Source organism: Cinclus cinclus, chromosome Z, assembly GCF_963662255.1.
Source record: "Cinclus cinclus chromosome Z, bCinCin1.1, whole genome shotgun sequence".
Lineage (NCBI taxonomy): Eukaryota > Metazoa > Chordata > Aves > Passeriformes > Cinclidae > Cinclus > Cinclus cinclus.
In genome coordinates, this window is record NC_085084.1 from 66,759,647 (window position 1) to 66,773,272 (window position 13,626).

At 36.2% G+C, this 13,626-nt stretch overlaps 1 protein-coding gene across 3 annotated transcripts in view; it reads left to right on the forward strand.

The window, feature by feature from the left end:
- PDE4D (phosphodiesterase 4D) overlaps positions 1-13,626 on the forward strand; it is a 350,846-nt gene that overhangs the window by 307,358 nt on the left and 29,862 nt on the right. The gene's annotated exons all lie outside the window — the stretch shown is intronic.

Here is a 13,626-nt window from a genome sequence, read left to right on the forward strand (position 1 = left end):
CAGCTCTCATAACGCTATTTGTTATGAAAGAACACGCTCTCAGCCGAAGTGCCATCACAATAGACACCTACATCCAGAGGTGTGCTTCTGCAACAGAGTGCGCACTCCCTTCACATCCTGAAAGCTGAGGATTTGCATTATCTGGGAACTCTGTGCCGGGATCTGCTATGGTCTGTATGTGCTTTGGTTTTGCAATTTGAAATTGAGTCCACGTCCTTCATTTATAAGTAAACTTTCTTTCCTGATTTTGATTTGCAGGGAATATACAGGTACATGTCTGGAGTTAGTTCTTTTAATTAAAATTAATTAATATTAATAAAAATGTTGTGTTATTTCAAAATTTATTGCTGTATTTTTTATCAACTGAGTACTTGAACAATAATATGTACAAATAGAAATGAGAAGAAAGCTTTAATTAAACAGGCTAGTTTTTCTACTCTTATGTCTGCAAAAGCAGCTTGAAAATATTTTAGTGTCTTTTAACCATTTCCGTTAAAGATTTGTAATTAATATTTTAAGTTGGAAAATAGTTTTGTTTTGACTGAGCTTATGCCTTCTTAATACTCTGCTGTCTTGTTGTGACTGCTCTTACCAAGTATCTGCTCTTTGTTACTGTCTTTAAGATCCTGTTGAAGTGTGCCTGCTTGTCAGATGTGAAGTATTATTACACTTGTGCCGTTTAATCCCACAATGTAATATTCCCTGTGCTTTCTTGGCTTTAGAGACTCTTAGCACCAATTCAGTCTTTGTTTTAAGAGTTACCTGCCCGGCATTATGCTTTTCTCAGAACTGCATTTTCAGTTTTTATTGCAGCTGAAAGATCTTGTTATTCAGTACTATTGTGTATTCATCGGTAAGTTACAAAGTCAAGAGTTTCCAAGGCTGTTTCAGCACTATATGAATCTGAGACTTTGTTTCTAAAGGGAGTGAGATCAGACCTACACATGAAACCTGGACTTTCCTTGCTAACAACTTTGGACACCTGTCGATTTCCTGACTTGTGATGTCTGTGTAACCATTCTTTCACAAAATGCTGCATTTTCTTCAAGTATTTATTTTTTAACACCCTATAATAGATAAGATATACCATGTATTTGTTGAACAGTGAGGGTAAGCTGTTTCTAGAATTAGGTAAAATTAATTGTAAATTAATGTTTTTTAAGTTTTGCCAAGTATATTAATATTTTTACAAAATGAGCACACTTTAAAAAATATTTGACAATTTTAATTTTAATATTGATTTGTATCTGTAAGTAGACTCAGAGGTGCTGCTAAGTTTAATACTATGCTTTGTTTGCATTTCTTTGAATAAGTAAGCATTTTCACTCTCTTTTTGGAAATCTAACTCCTTCTCTAGAATTTCTATCATCTTTCAGTGTTTGTATGGGAGGTTTTTGGTTTGGTTGGTAAGATACTAAAAAAAAACAAAAACAAACAAATAAACACCAAAAGAAACCAAAAACGACAAAGCATAAATCTGTGCAACTAAGCAGCATGTGTACAATCTTGAATGTAAACCAGCAAGCCAATACAATAGTGTGAGAAAAATTAGTACGGGAGGATTTTTCATCTCAGGGGTACAGCAGGTTGTTCTAAAAAATAATTTCAATCCTGATTACTGAAACATACCCAGCATTTATACAATTTCTTCTATTGTAATATACCTGCAAACTTTCACCTCTCAGTGAGGCATATAGGTGAATTACACTATTTCAGTCTATTGAGAAACTAGAAAAAGTAGAAAGTAGAAAAGCTTTGCTCAAGGCTGAGAACATAGACTTCTGTACAGAAGTGAACATGCGAGAGTGCTCTGTTCTCTCTATCTGAAGAGTAGGTCCAGTAAAATCAGGTGACAAAGTCAGGAAAAGGAATGTTGATGGTACAGAAGAACATAGTTTCTCACTGTGTTTATCTCTTTCCCTTTGTCTGGGTTTTTCCAAGAACCAATCCACAAGACTAAGTGATTGTTGGTATGGGCTTTTTTCCACCTGGACTTTCAGCCACTTCCCTTACTTATTTCTCTCCCCTTTATTTTGTATGCAACAGCTTTTTCATTACTGTTATTTTTCCTTGTTATGTGAACACATGCAAGACATAAGGGCTGGCATAAGAACTGAACTCTGCACTAGGAAGGAACTTTTGCCCATTGTGGAAAGGCTGCTGTAGTAGAGAAAAAAAAAAACAGTGTGGGAGCAGTATTTCATGTCCTGAATACTTGGAGTAATGCAGGGAGTGAGTCTTATCTCCAGTCTCCCTCTGTGCAGTGAATTGACAGTCTGAGCTGTGGGCTTCATTTGTTTGGAATCCCTTTACTGTTGTAATGCTTGCATAGGACTAGCATTAACTTATCCCAGTCCAGGGATATTTATTTTGTTTAGATGCCCCTCATGCTCAATTAGCAGTAGTCTATGATGTGCCAGCTCATGGCTTTGGATGAGAGAAAGTGGACTGACACAGATATGTAAGAAGATCCTTCTTCTCCCCGTTTAAAATTCATTAAAGCAGCAGTGACAGGGTGCTATCCACAACCTCTGGATGAGCCCCGGCATGTCGTGGGGCTGTGTTACCGAAAAACTTTGAAAACAGACTGTAGGTCTGTTCTGTAGGAAGTCTGCTGTGCTACTTGGGTGCTTACATTACATCACATTACAGTGATGCTATACAGTGTAAGTGATGCTTACATTACATTACAGTGTGACTGTAATATCCAGATGATTTCCCACTTTCCAGCCATCCCTTTGATATTAAGATTTCCAAATGCCTGCAGTCATTGCATGTGAAGTAACTGATGGATCTCTGGTGCATCCATAGGCAGAGTTTTTAAATCAATGTGATTTTGAGGGGACACTTGTCATAGAGTTGTTGTGAATCTTACAGTACTTAGTGTTTACTTACATTGCTAGCGTCTGAAATTGAGTACTGGCAAGAGAAAATCAGCTTTTTAAAAGTGCAGGAGGTTTGCCATATTAGTTCTCCTCTAGAAGCCCTTAAAAGTTTTGAAAGACTCCAAAGCAAACACATAAGAAACCCCTTAAATTCAGAAAATTGCATAAATGTCTTTCATTTTTGGAGAACTGTTTCTGGTTTTCTGTATCATGTACTTTTAATATTGCCTAATGCCAGTAGACTGTGACATTGCTGTGCTTTTCTGAGTAATGCTTTCTTGAACAGACAAAAAAAATTAGGAAATAGTTTGCAAATCTGGATCATTAAAGATAGGATCCCAAGGCACAATTAGATGTCACTATTTAACTGTTCAGATTTCCACAGATCCTAACCCATATAATTTTTTGCTAAACTGAATTGTGACTAGTATCTCCTAAAATTATGGGGTTTAGGAGGCTACTGGCTTGTTGATTGTGATTTCTAGCTTAAGATACAGCAGCACTTCAATGCACATATACAAGCAAATGATATTTTAAAATTTTCAAATTTATGATTTTTTGCTTTTTTTAAAATGAGTAATTCCCTGGGGGGGGGGTTGTGGCTTTTTTCTTCTTTTTTTAATTTTTCTGCTAAATAAGATGAAAGCAAAATTGAATAGATTTCACATTCTCTGTGAGAAGAACAGTCTTCTTCCAGTATTCAGTTTAGCACTACTTAGTTTATGGATCTGAGAGCTATTCTATGATAGACAATATACAAATTAAAAATTCCAGTAATAAAGATGTAGAGACTGCTGTCTGTTAGATAGCATTATCTGTAGATTAGTTAAACATGGAGGAGTATGTATTAAGAAGCTTGTTTGTTAAAGTGTATTTTCACTTCTGTAATCATAATTTTCCAAGCATCTGTTTGGCGCTCTTATGTGTCTAAGTATCTGAACTTAGACATGGGAAAAGTTTTAAACTGAGTAGTTTTTGTTTCAGCTTCAGCTCTCTTGCAGATGAAGATTTTTTGCAGGATTTGCTAATAACTGGTAAAGAGCAAGAGTTTAGAAGATGTCATTCATAAGGTACTTCTTTCCCACTACAAATGCAAGTGAATACCCTTCTCCAGGAATCTCTTTTAGGTATCAGAGCTGAGAAAATTTTGATTTCATTTAGTCAGACCATGTTAACTAGCAACCTACTTTTTAAGTGTAGATTTTCTTATGATCCAGTTTGTGTAACACTATGCTTACAGATTAGAGTAGAAGTCTATTTGCAGACAGTTACTAGTGCTAGTTACTTTTTAAAAAATGTTTTGAGATTTTTTTGTGATTTGAAAATATCCAAAGCATAAATTTTATCAACCAACTAACATCCAAAGCCTACCCTAATGTAACACATGGCTTTATAGTCCTTTATAGTCCTGTACTTGTCACCCACTATGCAAATTCAAACAATAATATTAATGATACTTTTAAAATAATAATTACTTATCTGTAAATATTTAATGTAGACCAAAATGATATTTGAAGGCAACTTGAAATCTGTTCAGTTACTTTTTCTTTTTTTACATTTCCTCCTCTGCTAATTTGAGCTGGTTTGCAGTCATGTTTTCTTGCTGCTAAAAAGTATTTTTCCTTTCATCTTTTCAATGCTAAAAAGCTCACACAGGTAATGGGGAGCTGACTAACATAATGTCTGGGGAAAGAGTGAGGTTGAATTTGTTACTTAGGTCAAATAATGGATCATGTGTAAACCTTAAAATGCTTCAAACAGAGGTGTTGTGTTACCTTCACTGTGAAAAAAGCAGGGCCAGAACCCCTTGACAGCTCTTCACAGAAGCCCCCACTGAATGGAGAAGCATTATTGTTTTACCCCAGGCTGACAGTAGCTCTCTCAGTTTACCCAGGCCCAGAATAAATGGAACTGATGACAGACTGACTTCAGATTTAGTCAATCCATCTGTTTTATCTTCGTCTTGTTCTGTGAAAAAGCTTAAGTGCTATGTTGGCCTGTACTTTTGTAAGGCCCTAGATAGGCTGTGTCTAGAACTAATCATCGTGACTCAGTCTTTTGTTAACAGACTAGATTTTAGCATTGTCTTGTTTGCGTTCTTGCTTCCAACTTTGGGGTCAGGTTCATGGCGCAGTAAGGAGCTTGTCTTCAGAAATTACCTTTCGTATGTAAAAGCATAATTTTTTTGCAATGGCTTTTCCAAATGTGGAAGCTCAGCCAGAGTAAAATTGTCTCCTCTGTCACAGTGACCATTTAGATTGAACTATTTCCACTTAAGGGACAAGATAATATGTCATATCCATTTAAGAGGATTTAAACATCAGTCATTCACTTGGGTTAGCTATTGCACGTATAAAATAGGTACTGGAAACATAGCAGTAGAAAAGAAATTTGGGTTTGTTTTTTTTTTTTTATGAGGAAGTATAGGGTTTGTTATGTGACAATCCTCTTATATAATGTCTGGTAATGCCATTGCATTTGACTGGCTGACACGATAATTTAATTAGGTCTTAAATTGTGAGATCTCTCTAAGAAAATCTGAGGATTCGGTTAGCTCTTTAGAGAGCTGCTTGTGATAAAGATTATGATTAAGGGGCAGCTGTTAGCAAAAAACTGGTTATTCAGTGCAGCATCAGGAAATTGTGTATTCATTAAGGATTTCAGTTTGTACAGTGATGAAGTAAAGGTGTACTGAGAAGTAGCAAGCCTGAATTTTAATTAATGCATACTTGTGTGGCTTCCCCAATTTTGTTGTTCTTTATAGCCAAAGAAAAGGGCAAGAGTATTGTGGAGGTAAGGAAGGACTAGTTTTCTAGGAAGACTGCTCCCTTTCCACTCACTGAAAACAGCCTGAAAGGATTTTAAGACCTCTGGGCTTGAGTGCAGCTCCCTGTATACAACTCTCTTTGCTCTCATGTATGACTATTCATGGTTCTGGAGGGCAGCAGACTTGCCCTTGGGTAACTTCAGTGATAAGTGAGGTGTACATATATGCATATATTAAAAATTAAATGAGATTTTCTTTGCTGTATTGTACAAGGATGTGCTGCAGCAAGAAAAAGGGTGAAAGTTGCTTTTCTGCAGATGGTTTGCACCAGTCCCTCCTTATCATTTATGGACACCTCTACTCAGAAAAAAAGTGGATGGAGTAGTGGTGCCACTTTAGCTGTGGCTGAATCTCTTCTGTACAAATCCTGCTGCTTCCATGGCAGTTGTGGGGTTGCTGCCAAATAGGAGAAATCACAAAACATAGTTTTGCTTCCAGGATAGTGAAGTAAATGTAGTGAGTGAGGCTCAAGGCAACTGAGCTGTAAGCAGCCCTTACTCCTTGCATGGGAACATGATGGCAATCACTGGCCTCCTTGGGCCATGACAAGCAGGCAAGTGTGATTTCAAACCATCTTAAATCTGTGGTGGGGTCAGCCCTTTCCACTTTTTTTGGGACTCTTCTCCAACAGAATTATCCAGTTCTGCACTAGTGGAAAGGACACTAGAGTTCATAGACATAACCATTGATAGAAATAACACTGGTATTTCAAGACTCAAAACCAGGATAGGAACCTTTAATCTCACAGATTCAGTTTGTATGATGAATTTTAGAGGAAAAATAGGTTTTTTCATCTCTCATTCACTGTGTTTCAAAACATCCTAGATGTAAGAGATGTGTAAAAGAGGCATTATGCCTGTCTGAGGGTTGCTATTATTTAACACTTACCAGCTTTTTAGCTTCTTCTAAGATTGCAGAGCTTCTCAGTCCCTAGTAACTTGATAATTTTTCCATAAATATAAACAAATGGTCCATGCCAACATAAAAACAGACCTTTTTTGTAGCCTCTTTAATTATAGGAAATACTGCAGAATGAAGGATTTTTTCCTTTAGCATAATGGGACAGAAAAATACAGACAAAATGTTACAGAGTAAATAACCAGGGTTTAATGTGGGACAACAACATTATTTTCAACCACCAAAATGGATTTCAAAATTATGAAATTTTTCCGAGAGTTGAATTATTTAGTTAAAGTGCAGACATCATTGTACCTATTTTTGACGTTTATAAAAAAAGGCTTTTTTCAAAAACTCTTACTTGAGAAGGTTCTTCTTGGGTATGAGTATCTAATAACTTCCTTCTTAGTAATAAGTTGGTATTCATGACAACTGAAAGGTATGTGAAGTATCTAAATACTTGTGGCTCCTTGTCACAGTATTTAGAGCCAAGAATGCTGTCATTGTATTCCTGGTAGGGGGGTGCTTTAGTCAATGTTAGATTGTAACATATGAAGAATTTAGGAAAGCAGTGGCCATTTTTCTTTTTTTATCAATTTTGTGTTTCCAATAAGAAGCAGCTTCTACTATTATATGAAGGAAGTTTTTGGTACAAAAAAAATGTGGTATTTGCTGAAATGTCACTTCAGATTTTGTCTTGTAAAGACACTGTATACTAAGAAACTGTTCTGTTTCAGTTATATTAGTAGGGGTTTTGGTATAATCTGCTAAAACTTTGCATGTTTAGGAGACTCACCACAGGATTAAGTATATTGTAGATGGATATTTTTCCAATCTGTGATTTTTTAATTTGTTTGTTTGGTATTTTGTGGATGATGTTTTGTGTTTGTTTGGTTGGTTTTTGGTAGTTTTTTTGTTTGTTTGTTTTGGGGTTTTTTTGTTTGTTTGGTTTGTTGTTTTTTTGGTGGTTTTTTGGTTTTTTTTTTGTTTTTTTTTTTAATAAAGCTTAACTCAGTAGAAATTGATCCCAGTTCTGCTTAACTCAGAACTGGTCCCCATATGAGCTGCAAAATCGAGTCTGGGCAAGCTAAGGCATGATGGAAAGTGATGCTACTCATCCTGCCTTGAAACCACGTGAGCAGGGTGGTGGCCAGCACCTGCTTCTTGAGCTTGTTCACCTCTGAGCAGGTCAGAGGTGAGCCTGCCCTGTGACTGCCCTGTTAAGTGCCATGTGCTGCGGTGGGGGTCAGCTGCTTCATCTGGATCTACAGCCAAAGGACACATTGCTGTGCTAGGACAAGTTCAGGTCCTACCTGTTGTTCTCTCTGCTTGCTTGCTCCACTTGTTGTAAAGGAGCCGCACAGACAACAGTTCCATCTCCAATCACCAGCAGTGGAGCAGCACTGAATCAAGCTATTGTGTCGAGCCTATTTGCAAGATTACCTAGAAACAAAATTTAAACAGCTTGCTGCTTTTATTAAGTTGTAGTCCACTAATACATGACCAGCTGATGAAGATGAGCCGGTTGAACACTTGTTTAAGATTCCACAACAAGACAATATCATCAATTAAACCATCCACTCAGAATTGCAATAAGAAAGGCTGCTGGTTTATGAAAAATGATGTCAATGTTAATGTTATTCTGGATTAAATAGCCACGCCTTACAGGAGATACTTAAGGTTGACTACAACCTCCTAACCACTACATCAGTAATAGTCCTGAGATATGTAAATCCAGGAGGTTGTTTTGATGCATGTAAAGATGTGTGGTTTTTAATTGAATTTGTTTACGTGATTCATAGGACCTGTAAAAGCAGGCATTAATGTATTTAAAGCAGGCTGATTTGTGTTCAAGGTTGACTGTGCAGCCTTAATTCAGTAATTTTACCTAGTGTTACAGACAACTCACACAGCCAGCTGAGATACTAATATTTTCAAAAACATGATCATTGTGATCCAGAATTAGCATTTATAGCAGAGATGTTTTTCTAATGACCAAGAGTAAAATTAATAACAATAATGATGCCTTAGTTACCATAAATCAAATTCTAAGAAGAAGACTCCGAACTGGGTAGGTAGAATTTTATAATAAAATATGGTTCTCCTATACTGATAACTGTCAATAGATTCAGAAATCCTGCACCAGCTGGTACTTAAAAAGTTATTTAAGTTGCAGGGACTAGATATGAAGGTGTCAGATATTTTTTCCTAATCTTTCCCAATGTATTGGTTTTTTCTATTGAACGTTGTAAAATATAAATGGGAGGAGTATTTTGTGAAGAAACAATGACTTTTCATAACATATTGCCACCCCACTCCCTCCTTTGGTGCTTCAGGGGGTCATCAAAATGAAGAGCAAATTTTAATAACTGAGGATGTGAGTACACAAGGAAGGAGTTGATTTTTTTTCAGAGCTGATCAGAACAAAGGATAAACATCCTAGGTGTCATTTGGTTTATGCTCTTCAGCAGTACTTTTACAAACTTCATCACTGCCTCCTGAGTAGAGGGCAGTGTAGGGCTTAGTGTAAGAATAAAAGAAATAGCAGGATAGTGCTCTTTCACTAATAGAGTAAAGAAGAGTCTATGGAACAGAAACAAATAAAAAGCTGGCTGCAGGATAGACATTGTGGACCTGAGTATGTTTTAATGAAAAGTTGCCAAGACAGACTAGAACACAGACTTCTTACACATGTAATAATGTTTTGAGTAGCTGATGCATTTGCCAGACTTTATTGGCACTGTGATGTGTAACGACAAATACAAGGCAAGTTTGAATTTGTATTTTTAAAGATTTGATAACTTAAAAAAAAAATTGTTCTGTGTTCCTGCCAACGATTATGCATGTGTACTACTGCTGGCTTTACAGGTGGTTGGTGTTGTTGAGTATGTCAGCAGTAGCATGATTCTTGGCTCTAGCTGGTAGGCTTTGTGGCCACAATAGTTTGTTACACTCTATACAGTGGGGACACTCTGATACATAAAAAACTATGCACAGGTTGCACGAGAATCTCAAACACTTTGGTTTTGGCTATGCTTTCTCCATGCACAAAGGGACATCTTCTAAAAGTACACATGAAATAATGTTTTCAGTTTGGTAGCTGAAATGAATGAAACATGTTATAAAATAATTTTAGTTGAAGGTTATTAATTATTAGCATGTTTGTAAAGATGTTTCTTTACTGAGCTCTTGTTACTTGGGTTAAACTGCTCACTTTGAGGTTCGATAGCAGCATCTTAGAACCAGGGGGACAGACAGGTACTCGAGACCTTGCAAAATGCAGTGTTTATTTTGCTTTCTAAACCTGTAACTATCTAGGATTCTTCCCCCTTACCCTTACCTCACCCCTGTTCAGCTTCTGCTGCCACAGAGAACTGGAGCTTAAAAGTACTTCTGCAGCCTAATCCAGATGCATTTTTTGCATGAGATGTGTTGTTTGCCGAAGCAGACCTTGTGTTTGGTGTTGCAGGGAGAGTGCTCGGATTCCTCTGCCTTTCTGCCCTCTGCTGCTTGCTGATCTCCTCGGCAGAGTGCCGGCTCCTGCTCCTGCTGCTGCTACTGCTGCTGTGAATGCTCGCCCTGCTGATCCAGGCACCATGATAGGAAGCACCTGGGCCTGTCCTAAACAAACAGGTCCTGGGGGGAAAAGTGCAAGCCCGACCTATGTCGTGGCCAAGGCAATAAGCAGAGATGAGGGTCCTATTTTGTAGTAAATGTAGCCTATGGGGTCTCAATAAGAAGGCAGAAAGTATCCTTAATGCATTTGCAAAACTATTCTGTGTTTATATGTCAAAAGTTTTTCTGTTATACAATGCTTGCAGGAAGACAGCTAAAAAAAAAAAAAAAACAAAACAAAAAAATTAAATCAAATCTGTAAGAGTGCCTTTAAATTTATTATTTTTGGCTTGCAATGGAAGCTTTAGCTGGAAGACTTAGAACTATGTTTAGTCCTAGAAGTGTAAATGTGGTGAATTTTTTTAGAAATCACTGAATATCTGTTTGGCTACATAAGCTTTAAAGTCCAACACCCACATTTCTCAGTAAAATTACTATTTTTCCTGTACTCTGAAGCTTGGCCAAAATTTTGCATGCCTGAATGTTGGACCCAGGTGAGATCACTTTTTGAAATTTGGTAGCTTTTCCCCCCTTTCTTATCATCAGTAAAAACTGATGTGGATTTTCTGTCTGGGATGGATTTTCTGCAGCTGTTTTTGACTCTTACTGAAAAGGTTTCAAGATGAAGAAGGTTTTGATATGTAGTCAGAGCTTGGCATTTCTAGCACGGTTTGCAATACATACAATAATTTTAAAAATACAACAGTTAAATTTTAAATACAAGATAATAAGTTACTCTAAAAATTGTGAAAAAACAAATATTTGCATTTGGAGGCTAAAACTTATTATTATTATTATTATTATTATTATTATTATTATTATTATTATTATTATTATTATTATTATTACTATTATTATTATGGTCAGGAATATACATCTGTAATTTGATCTTTTTCTCCCTGGCCTGTGATAGATAAGTTATAAGAATGATAATACTAGATACAGCTGTGCTGTTGGGATAAAATAACTCTACAGGAAGAAAAAGAGTTTTATAACTATGTTGTGGTATTTTGTCTTTTCTAGATATTATTCTAAGCTAGATATTATTCCTGTGCTCATGTGTCTTTTAGATTGTACAGATGTAGTATAAATAAAAGCATGTTGATGTACATAGGCAGTTCTGGTTTGTTCTTGAAATTGTTATCAGAGCTTGAAAAATGTCCCAGTTGTAGAAAACTAAAACTGCCTTAATGATCAGGGGCAGAATGAGAGAACAGATGTTGTGTTTTAAATCTTATTACAACCCATCATTTCAATAGTGTGGCTAAGTATGAAACTGTGCCTTAATTACTCTTGAGGGAGGAGTTACATGGGGTTTGTTTCTGTTTTTCTTCTTTGTTTCCTTCGACAGAGTCTTGGCTATTGTGAAATAGCATGCTGTATACAAATCTTTCTGTTCTCCAGCATCTCTTTTCACCCCTACATCCTACCCAGCAGTGTTGCTCAAACCTACCCTTTGGTGTTGCTCATAATTTTGTTGAATGGTGAGAGTCACACTGACCTGTACTGTGTCTGGTGATTGTTGCTGATGTGATGGACTCACAGCTACCAGTACTGGAAGGGATAAGATCCATTTGACTTATACTTCTTGACTACCAGGGGTCTATTTTCAGACTTGGACATATAGCTCTGCTTTGCTTCATAGTGCTGTCTCTATCAGAAAATTTTCTAATCGAGATCTGAGACTTTAACTGGTATTAGTAACTTATACTGATATTTTAATGTGAGGTGACTAATACAGTGGTGCACTAGGCAATAGTCAAGGCAAATTCTCATTTTAGTCATGAAAAGTATGTATTGTACTTACACTGGACTGGGTAATATTGGGAATTCTCACCACCTAATGCACAGAAAAAATAGTCATAAAATATATATATTTTTTTAAGCTAGGATTATGATTTTTACATGTGTAGCAGTAAATTAAGGAGTAATTAACAATATACTTGCATCAATCTTGTGAAGTATGAGTGTGAAGTATGAGTATGAAATATGAGTATGAAAACTAACTTAAATATTCACTGAAGTTATCAAATATTGCATCTAATTTTTAATGGAAATTGCCAGAGATGAGACAAACTCCTGCTTAACTTTACAGGCTTGCACAGATGAACTGCACTTACTATAGCCTTTCAGGTTTTTTGTCTCTGGTTTGGAGATTGAACAAAAGATGGCATTGGACAGGGATGGGCAGGACTGATGTACCAGGCCATCACTGCTGCTCCCTGGGACATTTTAAGACTTTGTGTGAATTCAGCTATCAGGACCTAGTGAGAGTCTGCATTTAGTACATCAGGCTGGGGATGGAGCCCAAAGCTGGTTTTATTAAGAGCTGATTCTATCACATTCTATTACACATGAGCTTCTTTGGAAGACTGGAGAAAGTTTATTTAGAGGCAGATTGTGAGCATTTTTTAACATTTCTATCCTTGTCAGGTCAAAAGTGTGCTTCTGCCAATGTACCTGGATAGACTGATGACTTTCTGCATCTGCCGAGGTGTTTCTGGTTTCACATATTGCTCAGAGCTTTTTGAGCTGCTCCAAATATTGTATGTAAATGGTCAAAAAAGCAGACAAATCTTCCCAGGTTGTTTTCTTTTCATAAATGAAAATGTGAGCCAAAGATGATGATGCCATACCTGCTTAGCACTTATTGGTTTTGCTTGATTTTAAGATGTTTTTAAAATCAGGGATGATTTTTATGGAGACGTAAGAGTATCTATTTAAGAGGCCTGAAATATAAAAATGCATTGTTTCTTTTTGAAGTACCTAATAATAATGAAAGATTAATAGATTATCTTTCATTTGAATAATGTATGTGTATTTTGTATCCATATTGTGAGTCCATCAGAGAATATACCTCAATCTAATGTAGTATTTCAGTTAGTGGAGCCTAATCAGTTTTCAATATGTGATGTTACTTTCATGTTTTTCAATCTACTTTTCACTTCAAATTTTGTATGAATGGCCAGATTAATTAGTTTAGTGCTCAGAAAAGAAGTGATCATTTACGGGTTATCTTTTATTAAGAAGAAGTTTTCCATTTTAAATGAAATTTTCTTTAAGCCTTTTCTGTGCTATGTAAGTTCATAAACGAATTAAATTATAAAAGCTAAAGTATATTAATAATTTGTTATGAATGCACTATTAATGTTCGTTAGGTACAAAATATTAACTGATTATAGACCATGCATAAAAGCAGTATTGGTATTACAGTACATAGTGGAAACTGCTAAATGCAAGCCACATTTAAGTATTTTTAAAGGAAATATTTATTAAACTATCAAACTGTTTACTTGTAATTATGGATTTGTTGTCAAACTGAGGTTTCTCAAGAGCTGCACTTATTCTTGATGAAAAATTAGCATAAAGGCATTTTTCTACATTTGAACAGTCAGTTGTGAA